General features: G+C 35.3%; 1 protein-coding gene across 1 annotated transcript in view; it reads left to right on the top strand.

Annotated features, from left to right (window-relative positions):
* The first annotated feature begins 3,110 nt into the window (after positions 1 to 3,110).
* The window catches only part of tmem121ab (transmembrane protein 121Ab), a 60,410-nt gene continuing 38,826 nt past the window's right edge, over positions 3,111 to 24,694 (top strand). The window contains exon 1 of the mRNA XM_067383307.1: positions 3,111 to 3,370. The gene's annotated coding sequence lies outside the window, so the exon portion shown is untranslated. The remainder of the gene's footprint in view (positions 3,371 to 24,694) is intronic.

Here is a 24,694-nt window from a genome sequence, read left to right as displayed (position 1 = left end):
TGTATGAGTACAACAGAAAAATCTGCCAGTTCTGCGTACTTAAACTTTCTTAAAATTTCTTTACTCAAATTTTTTGAGTTTTGCAAACTTCGGGTTTACAGTGTTCATGTTTTTGATTTGCTAGTGGTAAAAGACAAAGTTATATCACACTGATCACATTGTCACCTTGGCAACTAAATTAAATATTAAAAATTTTCTAACTGAAATTAGAAAACTTAAAGGTGCCCCTAGAATTAAATATTGAATTTACCTCGGCATAGTTGAATAACAAGAGTTCAGTACATGGAAATGACATACAGTGAGTCTCAAACTCCATTGTTTCCTCCTTCTTATATAAATCTCATTTGTTTAAAAGACCTCCGAAGAACAGGCGAATCTCAACATAACACCGACTGTTACGTAACAGTCGGGATCATTAATATGTACGATCCCAATATTTGCATATGCCAGCTCATGTTCAAGGCATTAGACAAGGGCAGCCAGTATTAACGTCTGGATCTGTGCACAGCTGAATCATCAGACTAGGTAAGCAAGCAAGAACAATAGCGAAAAATGGCAGATGGAGCAATAATAACTGACATGATCCATGATTACATGATATTTTTAGTAATATTTGTGAATTGTCTTTCTAAATGTTTCATTAGCATGTTGCTAATGTACTGTTAAATGTGGTTAAAGTTACCATCGTTTCTTACTATATTCACGGAGACAAGAGCCGTCGTTATTTTCATTATTAAACACTTGCAGTCTGTATAATTCATAAACACAACTTCATTCTTTATAAATCTCTCCAACAGTGTGTAATGTTAGCTTTAGCCACGGAGCACTATCAAACTCATTCAGAATCAAATGTAAACATCCAAATAAATACTATACTCACATGATCCAATGTATGCATGCAGCATGCATGACGAACATCTTGTAAAGATCCATTTTGAGAGTTATATTAGCTGTGTGAACTGTTTTTATGCTGTTCAAGGCAAGCACGAGTTCCAGGGCAGGGCAGCGGGAGATTTAAAGGGGCCGCAACCTATATATTGGTGCATAGTTAATGATGCCCCAAAATAGGCAGTTAAAAAAATGAATTAAAAAAAATCTATGGGGTATTTTGAGCTGAAACTTCACAGACACATTCAGGGGACACCTTAGACTTATATTACATCTTTTAAAAAGAAGTTCCAGGGCACCTTTAAAACTAAAATTGAACTAAAAACAAATTAAAGCTAAAAATCCAACTAAAATTAAAATAAAAACTTAAAAAATAAACAAAATAAAAGCTAATTAAAACAATTTATAAAAATTATAATGGCAATATACATTATACAAAAAAAAAAAAACTGTTAAGAATAAGATCTTTTACCAAAAAGAGTTGTTTAGGAACCAAAATTCTTCAGTGGAAACAAAATCATTAAATTCCATATGATTAATATCTCAAATTTTTATTTCTCCTAAACAATTTCAACATTGACGTTGAAACTTCAATAAAAACTACCATTAAACCTCCTGAGCCACAAAAGAGCAATATCTGAGCAAGAGGAAAGACAAAACTGTCTGTCTTTGCCCAGATCGTGACAATGACCGTCTCTCTGACCAGAGGAGATAAACAAGTGTGTGAGAAAGAGAATGTGACAGCTGAAAACACACTTCAGACTGCACATCTGTCTTGCTGTCATAATACTAAAATATTAATAAATTATTAAAATATTTGCGGTGCCTCCTTTTCTAATAATAGTTTCTTTCGAAATGTTTCTTCATTCTGCATTCTGTTCTGGGTTCGTCCTGAAACTGAAGACACACGGAGAACAGCGTGAACTCACGCCACATCAGCAAACTACTGTCTCTCACGCAGGGATCTTTGGCTTGAAGTGCCACATTCTGGCACACGCTCTAGATCATCATGCATACAGAAAATGTGCATACTATGCACTTTATACTTATTGCACAAATAGTAAGAGTTTATAGTATGCTATTTCTAAACAAAGAAATCTGAGATGCTTAGTGTAAACTTAATTATGAAAATGCACATAAACATAAATAAGAAAAGACTGCCCTGCTGATGACTCTGTATAAACTATAACCCAGAAAGAAAATCTAAATGACATTGTTTGTCTAAATAGCAGTCCTGGAGAGACCAGCCAAATATATGCTTGAAGTCAATATCAGCGCTGTGTTGGCTGTTTTGCTTTCCTCTAAATATTTCATGTTCATAACCAGCTCAATCTCTACAATCTGAATCAACCTATTAAACTATATATTTTTCATGAAGCACCGCTGTGCATTTGCTATTCAAATCAACTTCAGACCGCAGAAGATATGCTCTTTATTTTTGTGTATATTTGTATTTTATGTATATATATATGTATATATGTGTGTGTATATATAATTATATATATATATATATATATATACACACACACACATATATACACACACACACATATTATATATATATATATATATATATATATATAAATAATGTAATATGATAATGTAATATAATATAACACAGTATAATATAACAACATAACATAACATTATAATATAATATAATATAATATAATATAATATAATATAATATAATATAATATAATATAATATAATATAATATAATATAATATAATATAATATAATATAATATAAATAAGCCACTAACATACATCACAGTAATTTTATGGGTAATAAGTGTAGAAAAAATATTTGTTATAAAATTATTCATTTTAATTGTATTTATTGTTGTTAATATTAGTAATTTATTATTATTATTATTTATTTTTATATGTTTATGAAATATTTAATATTTTATTTTGAGAAAACACCATGTACCATTTTATCTGTATTTTATTTAAAATAATATGCACTACCTTTTTTTTGCAATGCAAATGTTCTGGATTCATCGGTTTCATTATGTCAAAAAAACACTAAATTGAATTGAAATAGAGAGAGAGTGAAAGAAAGGGAGACAGAAAGATGTGGGGAGGGACAGAAAAAAAAAATTGAGTGTGTGAGAGAGAGAGAGAGAGAGAGAGAGAGAGAGAGAGAGAGAGAGAGAGAGAGAGAGAGAAAGAGAGAGAGCGCAAGCATTTGGGAATGAGGTGAATTGCATCGTGATTTCATCCGAGCGCAGCTGCGAGACACGCTGGAATCCAAACAGGCTTTTTTCTTTTTTTTAATTTGCAAACGTTTGTTTCTGAGGCTTTTCCTCTAAACATCATCCTCGTGCAATGCTTGAGTGTTTTCTGTCTCACTACATGAGTTGGATTTTAATACTGTGAAGCCTCATGGAATCAGATGCCGGACGGGTTTGGTCTCCTGCTGGATTAAAAGCATCATTCAGTCAGTTCAACACCGCGCACAGCAACTGAGCTCTGAGGTGAGATGACCAATGACAGCACTTATCTGTGTCCACAACCTCAGCCTTCATCAAATCATTTCACAGGACAAAAAACAGCAGTTTTAACTAGTACAGTTTGTGGTTGGCATGTCACTGAACTAACTAAAAGTAAGAGTATCCGACAGTGGCTCTCAACTGGTTTTGTCTCAGGACATCAGATGATGAGCAAAAGTGTTTTGTTACTTCATACCGAAATTATTTTTTAACCATGAAAATCTATGCGAAAAAGACACATGAACACACACCGAGCCAAAAGTGACAGATGAATTTGCACCAAAATATCAGAGTTCAATTGGCCAATGACAAAAGATAATGCATTTATTTCCTTTTAACTGTTCTAAATGTACACAATTACATTACATTTTATTATTTGCAACCATTTTTCCTGCTGTCCGTGACCCATCAGATCAGACCTGCAACCAACCAGTTGAGATCCACCGGTATGAGAGCTGGTTGGTTTTACTCGTGTTTTGTGGTGTGTGGTCATTTCTGTCTGTAGACGCTGCAGTAGTTTGTTGCTTTGGGCTTCTTAAGTTTATTACACACACATATACGCAGCGGCCCTGGAAGGCTCTCTGGGTACTTTATGATATTACGCAGCCCAGAGTTTGATTTATGAATCCTCAGTGCTGTGGAAACCACTGAGCCGGTGGTTCTCTTGGGAATGACCCTGTTCCCCAACCCACCTTGTAAGTGGTACAAAGTTGCCTTTGAATACAATCTGTGATGGGGCTTGTTTCTCCCAATGAATATGAGATACAGAGACCTTTGCTGGTTTATTTCAATAGGCATTTATAATCAGCAGTTTGACTGGAGAGGTGTTTTCTCTTAGCACAATCTCATCTACAGTGTCCAAAAACACACACTATATGGCCAGTATGTGGACTCCCCTCTTTAATGAATGGGTTTGGCTATTTTAGTAATTCCAGTGAAATCAGATCTTAATGCTACACCATGCAGTGTCATTCTAGGCTTTTCTTCCAATTTCATTGCAATAGTTTTGGAAGGATTCTTTCCTTTTTTGGTTTTCTGTCTATAGTGGGGATTAGGGCTTAACATTAACACCCGCCAACCGTTGAATTATATATATGATATATACTTTTTTCAATTGTAGTCTTTTAAAAAGGCATCTGAAATAATAAACTAAGTGCAATGTAGTGTTGTCAAAAAAAATAATTTTTGATACATATCGATACTGAAATATCTGAAAAGCTATACACGATACCAGCTGCTCTTTCTCTCTCATCAACAACAGCAAGTTGACACGCAAACCAGCCTTGTTTCATTTGCTCCAGATGAATATCGTTGAATTTCAGTGTGAGATTGCGCATAATTTTACTCATTCCCACAGATTTTGTTCTCACACCCAAAGTGTGGCACATAAAGCTGCCTCTCAGTACTAAATTGAGTTATTTTTCACTGCTTATTACAGTTAAACAGTGAAATACACACAAAAAATGCCGGTCTTGTGAGTATTCACGTGTAAACAGTCAGTTATGTTTTAAGTAAATGTAAACAGTTGAGAAAGAAAACACACGTGTAACAGTATAATTCAGTGTTTCTCAAACTGGGTACGTGAGGTGACAAAAGGGGGTACGCAAACAAAATGCGGAGTAGTAAATTTAACTGTAGCATACCTTAAAATAATATTAAAACCAAGCATGTATTTCTAACTGGCAAAATGCCGTAAATGCATTACATTTAATCAAATTACCTCATCTTTTGCAAAACATACCTTGTGTGAGTTCTTGTATTTAATGTTGATAACGAGGAAGAATGCAATTGTACCCAAATATCCACATGACTACAAACGTGACATTATTATACAAAAGGTCAAAAAACAAAACGTACATTTTAAACACAGTACTGTCAGTATTTACTCTATTTTGCAATGAAAAAATATTTCTAACGAAAACCAGAGCAGAACTACAACACACGAATGCGGCTTTGAACGAATCGTGAGAGTCAATGATTCAGTGATTCATTCACAGCCACTTCCTTCGTTACTGAATGAATGACTCAATGACTCACTCATAAAAACAGGGACTTGCTGCCACCTACTGGCAGTTTTAGTTTCACTTTGTTTTACCATCATTGCATATTTCTCTATTAAACATTTTTTCTTTAAAACATTATTTATTTTATAAACATAAAAATATGCACTGGAAAATCAATTTAGGGGGCAAATATTGTCCCTTAATGGAAAAGGTGTGACTGCAGTCGAAGTGGAAGAGAGGGGGTACATGGAAGGATGGGAATCCCTTCAGGGGGAACTAACGCTAAAAAGTTTGAGAACGACTGGTATAATGGATCCGTGCATCAGGTCTTAAAGTGACAGCAGCCTAATAGTGTTGTCAAAAGTACCGACTTCGGTACCTAGTCGGTACTGAAATTTTAAAAACGTGACGCTTTGAGCACTGTTGTGCGGATTCGTAAACATCTCTGATTGGCCGTTATATTATAAGCCTGTGATAGGCTTCAATGATCAACGCTGTAAAAACGTTGTAAATAGTCATCTATTAATCTCTTCACTAAGCGCTTACACAGATACACACAGGAGCGTTTGAAAGCAGCCGTCTATCGCGGATCGGTCCACTGTTAGATGCTTGCTTTCAATCGCTCGCGCTCACTTCCGCGAAAACACTTCCGTGTGCTTTCAAATGCTCCCACGCGCTGATCATTGTAGCCAATCACAGGCATATCCGATGAGCACGTCAACACAATGGCCAATCAGAGATGTTTATGAATCCGCTCAACAGCGCTCAAAGTGTCACGTTTTTAAAATTTCAGTACCGATAGGTACCGAAGTCGGTACTTTTGACCTGCTGCCAAATTATGAGATAATATTAAAAATATCTATATGGCAGTTTTTCCCCAAGGTATCAATGTCAAAATTGTGGCTAGTGAAATTGCTGAGTGGCTAGTAACTTTGGAAAACCACTAGCCACAGTGACTGGAGAGCAAAAAACTTGATCGGCTTGCACAAACCAAGACCTAAACTGAACCCTTTCAGGATGAACTGGAACAGCGATCACTCAACAACAGTCTGGCTTCACTGATGCTCTTGTGTTTTGTTGAACATTTAATTTCGAACACATTAACCCTTCCCTTTGCTGGTATAACAGCTTCAAAGTTTTCCACTGGGAAGTTTTTCTACTAAATATTGAAACATAGATATTCAAACACAAGAGCATTAATAGCTAGGTTTCAATCCACATATTATCATGAAAATGTGAAAATGAGGTGTTTTCATCATAGTTTATGCATGTCTTATTGAATGAAAGTATAAAAATATTAAATGTATATAAGATAAAAGAAATTTGAGATGTTTAGTGCAAACTTAATTATGCACAAGAACGTACTTCTTACAATAACCCAGAAGAAATGGCTGTTTTGTCTTCCTCTAAATATTTCATGTTCATAAACTAAAGTAATTTCAAGTCATTTATTATATTTAGTAAGAGTCACAATGACTCCCCCAGCGAATACAGCTTTCATTTCCATTTTTATTTTGAAGTAGTATTTTTCTTAGAAGTGCGGATTTTGTTCTCTCAAACACATGGGTTGGAAATGCTCCTTTATTCAACATATTTTTTGTGATATTTAGATGGCTCCAAATCACCCCAAAGTTTTTCTCTGACACCAGAGTCAGAAAATCACTTTCATATACACTTCACTTTGGGACACTGTCGTTCCGGTGTCATGAGAAATTGATCACTCAGGATCCTAAAGGAGACCTGATTCCTGGGGGGACTCAATTTTTTACCACACTGGAATAGAAAGAGACCCTCGAAAAATGGTTGCTACAAAGCTGGAATCAAGCACACAATTCTCTAGCATGTCATTGTATGGTGTAGTATTAAGATTTTTCCTCACAGAAATTACTAGAATAACCAAACCTATTATTTAGAGGGGGCGTCCACACATTTTTGGAGCAGGAATTCAATCGTGTCTCGCAAGCATATGGAGCTCCATCACACAGGTCCCATTATAAAAACATGACTTGAATCCAAGTTAGCTTAGTTGGTCAATCACCTCGTCCTGCCTCACTCACCAGAATGACTTTCCCTACTGCTGTGATTAAAAGAAATGTACTAAAATCAGCTGTAGGAAAACCAGACAGAACTTTCTCATCTCTGACTGGCACTGAAATTAAAATCAAATGGAAGTGGAATAAACTGAAAGATCATTGCATGATCGCTGCTTTATTTTGGAAATATTAAAAATCATATTTTATATTTATCTGAGATAATGGGACGACGGTTTTGCACATAAAAACAAAAGCAATTTTTCCCCGAGGATGACTTTTCCGACTTCCCTAAATTGAAAGGAAATAAACTGTACAAATTGGTTCCAAGCCAGAATAGATGATTTTCTTGCAGCTTAGTTTAAATAGGTTTCGGGCTGCTTTCTGTGTAAGTGCTTCCTCTATTTATAGAGTCTGATGTGTGTGACAGATACATTCTGAATCTCTTTTATCAGCATTATTGACATTGGCGAGTCCCACTGGTGGTTTATCTAGAGCCCAATAATTGAATCGCTCTATTATGTGTTTGTTTATGGGATGCTCTCAGAGGAAAAGGCTTTTGTATGTTCAGATATGACACCCTGTGATAATACTGCTTGAATGGTAATGAATTCATCTCTAATATAAAAGGCAAAAAAATAAAAAAATTATTGATGTTACACAATGATTCGAAACGCAAAGTTTGTGACTACAAATACTGACAAAATACTCAATGCACAAACACACAGTACAGTTAGGAACTACATTATATGCTGTTAAAGGATTAGTTCACTTCAGAATTAAAATTTCCTGATAATTTACTCACCCCCATGTCATCCAGGATGTTCATGTCTTTCTTTCTTCAGTCGAAACGAAATTAAGGTTTTTGAGGAAAACATTCCAGGATTTTTCTCCATATAGTGGATTTCACTGGGGTTCAACAGGTTGAAGGTCTAAATGTCAGTTTCAGTGCAGCTTCAAAGAGCTCCACATGATCCCAGACGAGGAATAAGAGTCTTATCTAGAGAAATCAGTTTCTAAAAAAAATAATTTATATTTTTTAACCACAAATGCTCGTCTTGCACTGCTCTGTGATGTGCCACGCATGACGTAATCATGTTGGAAAGATCATGTGTAACGTTTTACAAAAAAGGTAAAACAACGATGCAGACGATTTTGAAGTTGGAGGAGTTTTTCACCCTAACGTGGTACTTCTGCCTATGTCACATATGATCTTTCCAACATGATTACGTAATGCATGGTGCATCGCAGAGAGTGCAAGACGAGCATTTGTGGTTAAAAAGTATATACTTTTTTTTTTCTTTTTTTTTATGGCAGATTGTTTTGCTTGATAAACACTTATTCCTCGTCTGGGATCATGTAGAGCTCTTTGAAGCTGCACTGAAATGGCAATTTGGACCCCTTGAACCCCAGTGAAATCCACTATATAGAGAAAAATCTTTTAAAACCTTAATTTCTTTTCAGCTAAAGAAAGAAAGACAAACATCTTGGATGACATGGGGGTGAGTTAATAATAAGGAAATTTCAATTCTGAAGTGAACTAATGCTTTAATGCAACATATGTACATCATGCTGCTAATGCATCTAGCTCAAAAACTGATGAAAAAACCCTGCACATTGTTTTTGTTTTTTACTTGAGCAAAAGCCAGAAGATACATGGAGCCACAGAGATACTCATTTTATCTGATGGTACCAGACAGAAATGATCCCTATAGTGCTGTTTTACAGCAGTGGACCAAAATGGGTCACAACATACCAGTCACAGGAGGGTTTTGACCCATTTCAGTGGCGGACAGCAGGGGAAAAACAGTATTAAAGGGGTGGTTCGGTGTTTTTTTCCTAGGCTTGATTGTGTTTTTGGGGCGCAGTTTAACATGTCTTAATGCTTTGTTTTTTTTTTTTTTAAAAAGCTGTATTTTTAATATATTTTACCTTTATTCTACACCTCTGTTTCCATTGTCATTCGAACGGCTCGTTTGACTTCCTGCTTCTATGAAGCCACTCCCTCCGAAATACGCAATGTGCTGAGATTGGTTAGCTGGCCCAGTGTATCCAGAGCCATCGTGATTCGCTGAAGCGTCTGGAAATGCCACGCCCCTTACCATTAGTTGTTACCAGAGCCGTTACATGTGCTTCAGAGGAAATGTAAATAATGCCGTCTATATTGCTGTATCAAATTGATCCTGAATCAGATCCAGATGAAGAGGGTGAAGCAGAACCTCTGCAATCACGGCTTTTAAAGGACGTTTATGAATGGTATTTCATTTTGTATTTGTGTCAAAGTGTTTATATGCTGTCACTGCTGTTTGTTATCTTTCAATATACAGTTTTATCCTGATTAAAGCTTTACTGTAGCCGAACACATGACTGAGTGGTAGCATTTTTGTAAAGGTATCGTTTAATTTATAGCATGAACAACTGTTTGTCTATGAACATAGAAGTTTGTTGGCGTTTGTTGAAGTATGCACTAGAATTTAGCTAACTGGCTAGCGAAGCAAAAACGCGTTGGTCTTTGTTTATGTCCTTGATGCAACCAAATATAGCAACAGAACTATGTTTAAAAGACATTTACAAACAATAAAACATACTTACAGTTTGGGGGCAATAAAGAGCAGCTTCTGCTTTTAAAGTGGGAACTGCTTCTTTCAGTAATAGCCTTTGTGCATTCAGTAATTGCCATCCAGCATTGAACCCGTGTAGATTCTGGAAGCTGTCTTCAGCGCTGCAGTGTAGAAAATGTCACAGATTATAATGGGTTCTATTTATCTTTTGACGCGTTGTTTGCGTCTGGTGAACACAACTCTTCCTCTTCCACATGCTGCACGACATGGCCTCGCCCACTTTGTGTTTTGCAGGGTTTATGATGTCACTAACCCAGGAAGAAGCTTGTTGTAGTCCAAACCTGTCATTTTTGTAGGCATTAAAATGCCTTATTTTACAAGACAATATCTCCGTTTGCATTGAACTTTCAGGTCTGTATCTTTGCTGATACTGTTTATGCTCAAACAGCAACATTACACACTAACTAAAGTTAAAAAAGTGAAATCACATTGAACCACCCCTTTAAATGAAAACAGAACCATAGCTAGAATAGTAAAAAAAAAAAAAAAAAAAAAAACTTTTGAAAGGAAGAAAAGCACTTCACATATTAGTTGATATGCCATGCATTCAATCAAACTCTAGTCAAATTTCATAAATGTCCTGTATGCACAGATTGTCAAAAATATCCAAAACACATTTACACAAGGTAAAAAAGACCCTGGTCTACATTAAATACAAGTTTAAAGTGCCCTTATTATGCTTTTTTGAATATTACCTTTCATGCAGTGTGTATGCAGCTGTTTAATAATTTTGAATGTTGTTGGGTCAATGCCGTTCAGTGTAATATTAATGAAAATAAATGTTTGATTTTAAGGTGATGTTTGATTTCGATTTTTCATTTTCGTACTGTGCTGGGTTCCCACTTGGCATGTAATGTAAAATCTTGAAGCAAATCCAGTGACTTACAGAAGCTGCAGTGGAATCAGCTGGCTAATGTGGAGACATGTGCAGAAGGCTTCATAATGGATTCCAATCTGGCAACATCCTCGTGCCTGTCACTGCCTGGGGTGAGTCCAGCGTGAGGCCGCTAATGGAACGGGCTCTTTTGATTAGCCTGCTCAAACAAGCTGGAAATGCTCTTCCCGTAGACCATCAATGTGGACACCAGGCTGACCATTAACCTGTATTGATAGAACAGATCTGTACAGCATAGTGATTCCTCAGAGAGTCTCACATTTGCTTTCTGAAACAATCCAGCGGTGTTAGTTCAATCAGTGAACTAAACTATGTAGAGCAGCACCAAGCTACAGCATCACACCAAACTTAATTTAAAAAATTAAACTTTGACCTTGATTGATGACCTTTACAAGCATTGCCAATGATGTTTATCATTTTGTGGTCAAGTCAAATTTTATGCCACAACATACAAGGCATATCATGACATTCAGAATAATTTTCACAATACATCAATGCTACACTGAAAAATACTGCAAGTCACATCAAGCCACGAGAGACATTACATGAGAGACAATGCAACAACAATAAGATAAATGATGCCAATGTTCAATAAATTAAAATGATTAATGATCCCAATAAACACATCTTCTGCCAAGTAATATAGTTCATTAGTTTTACTGTAGACTGTTTATGGCTGACACGCAATGCAGTAAATGAATGTGTGGTCATATTGAGTATTTCACAATGTGAATTTAGAGGCAGATGAGATTTGTAAGAAAAGTTAAACATACAGCAGGAAAAAAAACAATAAAAACCATAACAGAGAGAGCTGGAACCACGATACAAAGCCACTTTATACATGCCACTTATACAAATAAATTAATAAAGGGACATATGTTCAACTCCAATTCATATTTTTATTTTATGATTATTTCGTTCCCTCAATATCTAAATCGTGTGCACAATTTACTATTTAATTCCCTCGATTTGCTAAATCGTACAGACGATTAACTATTTCTTTCCCTCGATTTGCTAAATCGTGCACACAATTTACTATTTCATTCCCTCGATTTGCTAAATAGTTAGCACGATTTACTATTTCGTTCCCTCGATTTGCTAAATCGTGCGCACGATTTACTATTTCGTTCCCTCGATTTGCTAAATCGTGCACACGATTTACTATTTCATTCCTTTGATTTGCTAAATAGTTCGCACGATTTACTATTTCCTTCCCTCGATTTGCTAAATAGTTCGCACGATTTACTATTTCGTTCCCTCGATTTGCTAAATCGTGCGCACGATTTACTATTTCATTCCTTTGATTTGCTAAATAGTTCGCACAATTTACTATTTCCTTCCCTCGATTTGCTAAATAGTTCGCACGATTTACTATTTCGTTCCCTCGATTTGCTAAATCGTGCGCACGATTTACTATTTCGTTCCCTCGATTTGCTAAATAGTTCGCACGATTTACTATTTCATTCCCTTGATTTGCTAAATAGTGTGCATGATTTACTTTTTCATTCCCTCGATTTGCTAAATAGTTCGCACAATTTACTATTTCATTCCCCTGATTTGCTAAATAGTGCGCATGATTTACTATTTCGTTTCCTTGATTTGCTAAATAGTGCGCACGATTTACTATTTCGTTCCCTCGATTTGCTAAATAGTGTGCATGATTTACTATTTCATTCCCTTGATTTGCTAAATAGTGCACATGATTTACTATTTCGTTCCCTTGATTGCTAAATAGTGCGCACTATTTACTATTTACTTCCCTTGATTTGCTTAATAGTTCACACGATTTACTATTTCATTCCCTCGATTTACTAAATAGTGTGCACGATTTACTATTTCGTTCCCTCGATTTGCTAAATAGTGTGCACGATTTACTATTTCATTCCCTCGATTTGCTAAATAGTGTGCACGATTTACTATTTCGTTCCCTCGATTTGCTAAATAGTGTGCACGATTTACTATTTAATTTCCTCGATTTGCTAAATCGTGCGCACGATTTACTATTTCATTCCCTTGATTTACTAAATAGTGTGCACGATTTACTATTTCGTTCCCTCGATTTACTAAATAGTGTGCACGATTTACTATTTCGTTCCCTCGATTTGCTAAATAGTGTGCACGATTTACTATTTAATTCCCTCGATTTGCTAAATAGTGCCCACGATTTACTATTTCCTTCCCTCGATTTGCTAAATAGTTCGCACGATTTACTATTTCGTTCCCTCGATTTGCTAAATAGTGTGCACGATTTACTATTTCGTTCCCTCGATTTGCTAAATAGTTCGCACGATTTACTATTTCGTTCCCTCGATTTGCTAAATAGTTCGCACGATTTACTATTTCGTTCCCTCGATTTGCTAAATAGTTCGCAAGATTTGCTAAATAGTTCGCACGATTTACTATTTCGTTCCCTCGATTTGCTAAATAGTTTGCACGATTTACTATTTCGTTCCCTCGATTTGCTAAATAGTTTGCACGATTTACTATTTCGTTCCCTCGATTTGCTAAATAGTGTGCACGATTTACTATTTCATTCCCTCGATTTGCTAAATAGTGTGCACGATTTACTATTTCGTTCCCTCAATTTGCTAAATAGTTCGCAAGATTTGCTAAATAGTTCGCACGATTTACTATTTCGTTCCCTCGATTTGCTAAATAGTTTGCACGATTTACTATTTCGTTCCCTCGATTTGCTAAATAGTGTGCACGATTTACTATTTCATTCCCTCGATTTGCTAAATAGTGTGCACGATTTACTATTTCGTTCCCTCGATTTGCTAAATAGTTCGCACGATTTACTATTTCGTTCCCTCGATTTGCTAAATAGTTCGCACGATTTACTATTTCGTTCCCTCGATTTGCTAAATAGTTTGCACGATTTACTATTTCGTTCCCTCGATTTGCTAAATAGTTTGCACGATTTACTATTTCGTTCCCTCGATTTGCTAAATAGTTTGCACGATTTACTATTTCGTTCCCTCGATTTGCTAAATAGTTTGCACGATTTACTATTTCGTTCCCTCGATTTGCTAAATAGTTTGCACGATTTACTATTTCGTTCCCTCGATTTGCTAAATAGTTTGCACGATTTACTATTTAGTTCCCTTGATTTGCTAAATAGTGCGCACGATTTACTATTTCGTTCCCTTGATTTGCTTAATAGTTCGCACGATTTACTATTTCGTTCCCTCGATTTGCTAAATAGTTTGCACGATTTACTATTTAGTTCCCTCGATTTGCTAAATAGTGCGCATGATTTACTATTTCGTTCCCTTGATTTGCTTAATAGTGTGCACGATTTACTATTTCGTTCACTTGATTTGCTAAATAGTGCGCACGATTTACTATTTCGTTCCCTTGATTTGCTTAATAGTGTGCACGATTTACTATTTCGTTCACTTGATTTGCTAAATAGTGCGCACGATTTACTATTTCGTTCCCTCGATTTGCTAAATCATGTGCACGCTTTTCCTTTCCTCAATCGCACACTACATTCACCATGCTGTCATTATCATTTGACCCACAAGCGGCAGTTGTGTCACTTCACTGCCATCCACAAATCCTCTCCCGTGGCCTCATGGGATAGTAAAGTGTCCACATTTCAGAATTTCACCAGAAGTAGTAGGTCATCTGGTTATTTTTTGCCTACTCTTTTATGAGTACTGTGAATTTGGACATACTTTTGTCACATATGGTTTTAGACCTACTATATATAGTAGGGAAGTATGCAATTTCAGATGCAGCCAATGTGTACTGTTAAAAGCACTATATAAATAAATTTGACTTGAACAATCAGAATCAAGTATTCCAGAGAAACATAACTGATGCCCATCAGTAAAATCTAAGAATCTGTGACTTTCGCTCAAGCTAAAACACCAAGATGCTCTTATTCAGGTGAGAACAGAGTTAGTGGAGCGTGCAGATCAGCATGTCATCACATCTGATCCGGAGCGCTGCATCTCTGCCAGCATAGCAGGACGTCCTCCAGGGCTGGTGGCTCTTCTGCAGGCACAAATAGAGGAAAACAGATACTGCAGAACCCCACAGAGATGATGGCACCTGCTTTCAGAGAGAGTCAAAACAGGGTTCCAGTCTGTGAGAAGGTTCTACAGTGACCCAAATCTGCTTATATGCATTAAAAGATTAGAAGCAGCCCTGCTGGTGGAGCATGATAACTGCGGCTCGCTGCATCCGTCACAGTCTCGGCCCATCCCACACCTGCACTAAACCCGGGTCCCCAGTTACATGCGAGAGCCATTTCGAGATCAAGACAACTGAACATAACGACTGAGCCGCTCAATTAGATTCATCATCTTCCTCTCAATACACTAGTAAACAACTCTAGTACACACTGGTTTTGTTATCTCCTACTGGACTTCCACAAAAACAATGCTTTGCATGTCCTTTTGCATTGCATTTAACCTCAGGTTACACCAGAGGAACTGCACAGAAAGTAACTTTATAAACAAGCATTTACTAAGTGACTATTTACACTGCATCTTAAATAAAAAATCTTTAAGTATATAAAAAATATAAATTTACACATAGATCTAAGTATTTTATACCAATAGTAGGGTTGTGCACCATTCAAAAAGGAATTTGAATTAAGCCAGCAACATTGAATTCGACAAACGGACAGACGGACGGACAGATGGATGGAAGGAACAATGGATAGATAGATAGATAGATAGATAGATAGATAGATAGATGATAGATAGATAGATAGATAGATAGATAGATAGATAGATAGATAGACAGACAGACAGACAGACAGACAGACAGACAGACAGACAGATAGATAGATAGATAGATAGATAGATAGATAGATAGATAGATTATTAAAATGGATAGATGGATAGATAGATAGATAGATAGATAGATAGATAGATAGATAGATAGATAGATAGATAGATAGTCAGATAGATAGTCAGATAGATAGATAGATAGATAGATAGATAGATAGATAGATAGATAGATAGATAGATAGATAGATAGATAGATAGATAGATAGATAGATAGATAGATAGATAGATGGATGGATGCATGGATGGATGGAACAACAGACGGATGGATGGATGGATGGATGGATGGATGGATGGATGGATGGATGGATGGATGGATGGATGGATGGATGGAACATCAGACAGATAGACAGACAGACAGATGGACAGAGGAATGACAGACACATGATAGATAGATAGATAGATAGATAGATAGATAGATAGATAGATAGATAGATAGATAGATAGATAGATAGATAGATAGATAGATAGATAGATAGATAGATAGATAGAATGAAAGACAGACGGATGGATGGATGGATGGATGGATGGATGGATGGATGGATGGATGGATGGATGGATGGATGGAACAACAGATGGATGGATGGATGGATGGATGGATGGATGGATGGATGGATGGATGGAACAACAGACAGATAGAATGACAGACAGATGGATAGACAGACAGACAGACAGATGGATGGAGGAATGACAGACAGACAGACAGATAGATGGATGGATGGAACAACAGACAGATAGACAGACAGACGGACAGACACACAGACAGATAGATAGATGTACTATCAACCTTTACAATTACAACTAAAGATCGAATCAGAAGTAACTTCTGCCATGATCAACGTGATCAATGCAATCACCCACAACACCCTAGAATCATGGCAGCAAGTTCTGCCCAGGTAAACACCACTCACACTTTTTTTTAAAAACAAAGTAAAAATCTGTATACAGAATACTTAGCATTTTAATTTGAGAACACTTGCAAAGGAACTCAATAATCAGCCAGGAAACTACAAGGCAGAAAACAAGAATAAGTAAACAGGTCACATTAATTCAAGAAGCCAAAGCGGCGCAAGATAATAGTGCCGAATGAAATCGCATCAGTCCTGCTGCTGGCACTGAGATAATGCTGCTCATTGGCAGCGGTCAGACGCTGCTTTATAGGACACACCGGCTACGACTCTCCCCCACTGTATTGACCCGGTGCATGAAGAGAAGAGTGCTCAGGGAGATGGATGGTCAGGCCTGGCAGCGAAATTATCCCAATGAAATGAGCCACACCAATAAGGCTGTTTTCTGTTTCTATGTGTGTGTGTGTTGTATAACGATTGTGCTTAATTACTCTGTGTGTGTGTGTGTGTGTTTGTGTGTGCGCTCTGTGGACTGTAACGGCTGTGTGAAGGTTGGTTTGTGCTGTACCTTCTCTCTTTAAATACATTTTTCTTCATCAAAGATGCTTGCTTCCTGTTTTCTATATTTAGAGGTGTTTGTTAAGTCGAGCATCTCTACTACTACTCATTACATTTAGGGTTAATGATTCGAACAAACCATAACACTAAGATTTAGTGTAACATCTCCAGAAAGCATTTGTGCAACAAACGATTCGTCAATGACACGGCAGATACCGCTTATACTATTTTGTCTAAATAAATTAAAAATGAAACAATAGTGAATTTAGTATATTGTACATTATAGCAATAGATATTCATTTTGAAATTTGCTAATACATAAGTGTTTTTTGCAGTTATCTAGAGTTCACTTAAAGCTGAAGTATATGGAAAAATGAGCATGCACAATACTGATAAAAATATCTAATACTGTCAGTGTTGTTATTGTTAGTCTAAAACAATTTAAAATATTTTTGGTAGGGGTGTAACGGTACACGTATTTGTACCGAACCGTTTCGGTACAGGGCTTTCGGTACGGTGCACGTGTGTACCGAAGCATTACATTGCAACCAATATTCACCACCAATAACCACAATAAGCTCTGCGTTTTGTTACTTTCGATAAGAAACAAAGTGTCATCCTTCAAATTCTGTCCACGAAATCATTAAGTTTAAACAGAAAATGCCATTTTGACGTGCTTTGATGTGGGGTGACAGATCACTGTACAGGCGCCTCAGTTCAACCGGCAGCGTGAGCGCGGAGCGCAAGTGAATGTGTTCATCTCTTCCTCCTTAATACTAGTTACAGAATAAACATGAAAGAACATCTGAAGGTATGTGGCAAGATTCAGTACAACTTACTGAAACGGTCATATCTCATGTAATCGCTCATTCAATGTTTCAACGGTGGAAAGACATCAATGAAAGCGTCCGTATTCAACAATATGTCATGATGCATTTACCTCAGAAAAGCCATTCAGTGTTCACAGCTTGTTAGTTCGCTAGAGAAATGAACTCTTTCGCTTAATATATGCACTGTATTAGCCAATATATTCATTATTTTACTTAATCTTTTAGTGATATCCTGATTAGGCTATTTAATGTATGTTTAAATAAATCTGATGTTAAAATAACAGCCACTGTGTAGAAATGATTATATTTCAACAACGAATTGGAGTAAAAAAACATTTAGAAGTTAATGCAAAAACTGCCTTAGGTGCAGCTTACAGGTTTGCATACAATTTGTTATTTGAGTGTTGATTATTTTATCTCAAAATAAAAAGCAATTGAATTTAGGCTAATAGTTTGGGCTTCTTTCAAGTTAGGGCTCCCTACATAGTTTATAGCATTAGCAGAGATCATTTTTTTATCCTTAAGAAACTTTTAGTTTTAATTTAATCTAATATATTTAAAGACAAAAACACAATTTGTTCAGTAAACCTCTGTTTAATAATTAAAAAAAAGCAATTTTATGTTTAGTTTTCTCTCCACCTGCTGTACCGAAAACTGTACCGAACCGTGACTTCAAAATCGAGGTACATACCGAACCGTGAGTTTTGTGTACCGTTACACCCCTAATTTTTGGTAATTGAAATAAAGCTAAATAAAAAAAAAAATATATATATATATATATATATATATATATATAAATATTTGATGAAAAACTTAATAAAAATCAAATAGTAAACAGAAATACAAAAAAAATAATAAAAATGACAGAAGCAAATAATATAATTACTAAAACTTAAATTAAAGGTGCAGTAAGCAATTTCTGAGAAACGCTGTTGAAAGTGGATCGGACCGAGCACCAAAACACACCTAGCCAATCAGCAGTAAGGGGCGTGTCCACTCATTTTTGGGGTTTGTGTTATATAGCGTGTTCATGAATTTGGGGGCGGAGCTATAAAGATACGGGTGTGATCCTTTTTGGGTAGGGGCGTTTTTGTTTTGGTGATTTCAAATATCAACAGTGTTTCTCAGAAATTACTTACTGCACCTTTAAATTAAACTACAAAAAACTAAAATTAAAACTATATGAAAAAGTATATGAAAATAAATCTCATTTAAAATATTAAAAGTATTTGTTAATACAATATAAAATACTAATAAAGTATATAAATACAACTAAACTAAATTTTAAAAATGATACAATCAATAAATCATGGCAACATATATTTTTAGAATACTTTATCTCATCAAAATAATTTAAGCACTTTCAACATTTCTATTTGAGTTATTCTAGTTTCAAGTTATACGAGATCCAACTCAAGTTAAGTCAGATTTTGTATAATTTAAGTTGAAATGACTTGTACAGTCAATTTGATTATACTTCATTTCTCCATTATACTTCATTATACTTCAAAGCAGCAGATGAACTTAATTTTTTTATCTAAAATAAGTGGAATTTTTTACAGTGATATTATCTGAAACCACCCTATATCAACCACATAACAACATATTAATATTTAAAGCATTTTTTCTTTAGACAGTGTAAAAATCTACTTCTCCCTTTCATTTTGGAGTTCAGCCCATTTTTCTCTCTCAAATGAACCACAATCCCTTACCGACACAATGGCTCCTATTTCAATCAAACTGGCATCTGTGATCAATGGGAGGTCAAACGTCCACCAGAGAGACTCTGATGAGCAGCCAATGAAGTCAGTCCAGCCGTATTACATTTCTGCAAGGTTTACATGTACAAATAGTAAGACACTCAGATGAGAAGCAGCAAATGTACATTAAAGCAGCACCATAAAACTGACTGGGCTGCTTGGAATAGCATACTAGCATATTACTTATACTATTTCTGTACGCAGTATACTGTACTGCTACATTTGGCAAAATGTAAAACAGCAGAGTGCACTCCTAATAATACTGTACCATACAATGCAATGTGCTTTTTCTGATTAGGCTGCCAGTACACTATATATGTTGGTTGTATTTTAAATGCATTGCAAAATCAGCTTCACAGGCTGGTACAAGGCAGATACAGATTCAACAATCAACAAAAAATATATATATAATAAATTCAAACATTTTAATAAAATTCAATTTAGAAAAAAAGACTAAACGATTTTGTATATACAATTCAATGTAATATATATATATTTTTGTATAGTATGGTACTAAGTAACATTTATGCAATAATTATGATTTGTTTACACAATTATTATACAATGCAAATAAGTAAGTATTATACAATGCAATTAATCAAAGTTTTTCTTTCTTTTTTTTAACCCCTTTATTGCTATGTGCTTTGTCTTGCATTGTGGCTAAATTGTATATATATTCCCATATATTATATATATATATATATATATATATATATATATATATATATATATATATATATATATATATATATATATATATATACATACACACAATTATATATTCCCAAAAATATATCTATATATTCCCATTTATTTCAACTGCGGTCATTTTTGACCACGAGGACTAAAAGTGAGACCATTTAACCTTTTTGAATAATGTTCACGATTTGTATGTGTGTGTGTGTGTGTGTGTGTGTGTGTGTGTGTGTGTGTGTGTGTGTGTGTGTGTGTGTGTGTGTGTGTGTGCATAGTAGATGCCACAAAAGTCACCAAGTGTCATACATTCCGATGAAGTAAAATATTTTTAAAAATAAAAATGTAAAAGAGTGAAGAAGAGAACCAGATGGTTAAATGTAGTTTTTTCTGGGCCCATCTTAAAAAGCAAGTCATTCAAGATTATACATGTATAAAAAATGGATTAAAAATATATATATATATTTTTAATAATATACTATAATTGAATGCCATTCGCTGAATTATACAAGCGATTCATTGTGGTCATGTGATAGGGTAGAAAACTGCTGTTTGAAATAATATCATTGCATTGTGTGCACATTTCACATGCTGTAATTTAAAGTAGGCAGTACATAGCCCTGCCCCCCCCCCCCCCCCAAAAAAAAAATCACACCATCAGCAGTTACATTTACTCATTTAGCAGATGCTTTTATCCAGAGCAACCTATGAGTCAGAAGCACTGCATGCAGTTACCAAAAATATTTGCAATACAAAATGCCAGTTTCCGATAGTAAGCTAGAGCTTGGCATGTCAGATGACTCAAATCGACAGATTTTCTGAAAGCTCCACTGAGTTGGTTTTTTACACTCTTCAGGAAATCAAACTACTAGGATAGTTGATATAAAAAATAAATAAATATTTACCATCAAAATATTACACACGGCAACTTTAATCTCCTGCTCTACACATCAAGTTCAACACATACGCAGGAAGTGGTAGAGCTGATGTATTGGAGACCTTAAGGCACATGGTAATTAGTCGTGTGATGTGAAATCAATCAGCTCAAGTGGTGAGCCCAGAGATACACCTCCTACACACTAATGCCTTGCTACTGCCTACTTACTACTGCCTATATAGACAGCTGCCTTCTAAGGGAGCATCCGAACTGAAATGAAACCTCATAAACGACTGATATGAAGTACTCAATAAAGGCATAAAGGCTCAACATGACTGTTTGTGTTATTTTAGAATCACTGAGATGCTATTATATATATATATATATATATAAAGATTTTGAAGTGTCAAAAGGTCATTCGGTTTAACCGTCCAAAGGCCAATACAGCCTTTTCATTTGTGATTAAAATATCTTAAAAAGTAAAACAAATGTATGTATTTTTTTATTCTGGCATGATTTTATAACATCATATATCAACATAATGCAAAATTATATTAAGATTATGTGTAGAAGTCGTTGCTTTGTTATGAGAAAAAATTCTGGAAAAATGAATTTCATTGATGTCATTTGGAGTAACCAAAATAAAGGGACCATTTTGGATCAAGTCATGCGGTCAATATCATGTGACAGGATGTGACATCATTCAGACACCTGCAAAGGACCACATGCTCATGAAGCAAAGTAACTAACTCTCTTTTAACTATTTGATAAATTCATGTTTTCACTTGATCATACTCATGTCCCGAAACATCTGGTCATTCGGTGCAACCGCTATAAAACATGGAAAATGTTGTAAATGTTGTAAAACTTGTACTAAATATAAAATGCTTGATTGCCCTTTTGCTAGCTAGATATCAGGCTGTTAGTATTGTTTGAAAATATCGTCATTCGGTGTAACCAAAAGTGTCATTCTGTAAAACCAAAATTTTGGGTAAACCAAATGTGTTTTTTGGTGACAAATTTTGTCCATCTTGTAAAAAAAAAATGACAAAAGCTGTGTTAATTGATTATAAAAACCACATAATCTCATTGTTAACACTTAATAAAAATTATATCTCCCATATGTTTTTTTTTTTTTTACACTTTTAAAAACCTTATTCGTCAATGACCCATACAGTGTGTGTGTGTATATATATATATATATATATATATATATATATATATATATATATATATATATATATATATATATATATATATATATATATATATATATATATATATATATATATATATATATATATATACGCTTTCAGAAATCCTCCACCTTCCCCAGCTCCACCTGTATAGATCTGCTATGAGTAATTCATGTACAGTGGCATGAAAAAGTATGTGAACTTTGCAGAACCCTTGCAGAATCTGTGAAAATGAGAATTATTTTAATAAAATAAGAGGGATAATAAAAAATTATGTTTGCATTTAGTTCACAAGACAAAACAATAGCTGAATTTATTAAAATAACCCCATTCATAAGTATGTGAACCATTGATTCTCAATACTGTGTGTGGTTACCTGATGATCCACGATTATCTTTTATGTAAAATATCTTACTCAGGACAGTACTAAACAGAAAATAACATGCATTTTTTATTATCCCTCTTATTTTATTAAAATAATTCTCATTTTCACAGATTCTGCAAGGGGTTCACATACTTTTTCATGCCACTGTAAGTTATATTGTACAGCAACAGCATGTCTTGCTCACAGCAGCGTGTCGTGGTGTATGTATTGGCAGTAGCAAGTCTCGTACTTGCTCTGCAGCAGCAACAATAACCAACAATAAGATCAGCAGCGGCATAGCAGATCTATTCTGCCAAGACCAAACATATCAACATTGTCTTACACCACGCCAAACACTTGTCATGACAGAACTAGGTTACTAGTAAGAGAATATGAGCTTGACTCCCGTTGCACATTCAGCTGCTGTGTGAACACGAGATTTTGAGAAACACCTGTGAGTAAATGCAGCTGTCAATCCCAAAAACTGTGTGTGAACATAGCCATACTGCTCATACTTGGGGTTAGTGTTTTAAACAAACCTCCAACTTCAAGCATAAAACTTTTAAAATCCCTCGGACTTACATTGACGGAAGGGCCGAGCCATTTTTAGAGAGCAGAATATCATAGAGACTCTTGTGCTGTGTGAGAAAGCATCTGTCTGGTTTTGCTGCTCGTTTCTGCCTGTATTGAGTGTGTGTGTGCGTGCACATCTCTTATCCTCAATTGTTATTGATTTTATCTTTCCAATTACTGAGTCCTCCGGCTGAACGAGAAACAGGAAAACAGTGGCAAGAGGTGAAGAGCATGAGCTTTTCTGTGCTGAACGAACACATGCACATGGAAACATCATGAATTCAGCAGTCAGGAGAGAATTCACTGCACCTGCTGAAAGCATTTATATTTGAGTGTTTTTTGTTTGTTGTTTAAGCACCTAATTTAAATTTGACCATTAAATAATGACATTTCTCATATTTCCTTACTATGTAGTACTGTATAGGTGTAATAAGTAGCACATCAGCATATACAGTATTCAATAAACATAAGACGAAAAATGCCCAGATGTACACTTTAAGAGCAATGCCAACATGCTGGATGTAATATGTCCAGACTGTATTCATAATAAACATGCATTCAGTACTGTTCAAAGGCAGTAAAAGTTAAGAAATTAATACTTTTTAGCAAGGATGCATTAAATTGATCAAAAGTGACAGTAAAAAAGCATTTATAATGTCACAAAATAATTCTATAACAAATAAATTTTTATATTTTGAACTTTCTATTTATAAAAGGATCCTAAAAAAAAACATTTTTCAACATTGATAATAATCAGAAATGTTTCTTGAGCAGCAAATCATCATATTAGAATGATTTCTGAAGGATCATGTGACTCTGAAGACTGGAGCAATGATGCTGAAAATTCAGCTTTGATCACAGGAATAAATTACATTTTAAAATACATTCAAATAGAAAACAGCTATTTTAAATAGTAATAATAATTCACAATATTACTGTATTTTCAGTCAAGTAAATGCAGCTTTGGTGAGTAGAAAATACCCTGACCCCAAATGTCTTAAGAGAAGTGCACTTATAAAATGAAGTAAGTTCTTCATCAAATGCATTACATATTCTGACAGTAAATCATTTGAGATGCCAGTTTACTTAAATATGCCTGGTATAGCGCAACATCAACATCTTGTTAAGCTGGACTGTGGGTGGTATGCAAATAAGGAGTAATTGCACTAAAATACAATACACAATTGTTAGTGTGTGTGCATGATGCTGCTGGTGTGTGTGTGAGACTGCAGTAGCTTGTCTGTGGGGTGAAGTCGGGG

This window comes from Chanodichthys erythropterus, chromosome 4 (genome assembly GCF_024489055.1).
Source record: "Chanodichthys erythropterus isolate Z2021 chromosome 4, ASM2448905v1, whole genome shotgun sequence".
Lineage (NCBI taxonomy): Eukaryota > Metazoa > Chordata > Actinopteri > Cypriniformes > Xenocyprididae > Chanodichthys > Chanodichthys erythropterus.
The sequence above is the reverse complement of the archived record's forward strand: the minus strand, read 5'-3'. Positions and strand labels throughout refer to the sequence as shown.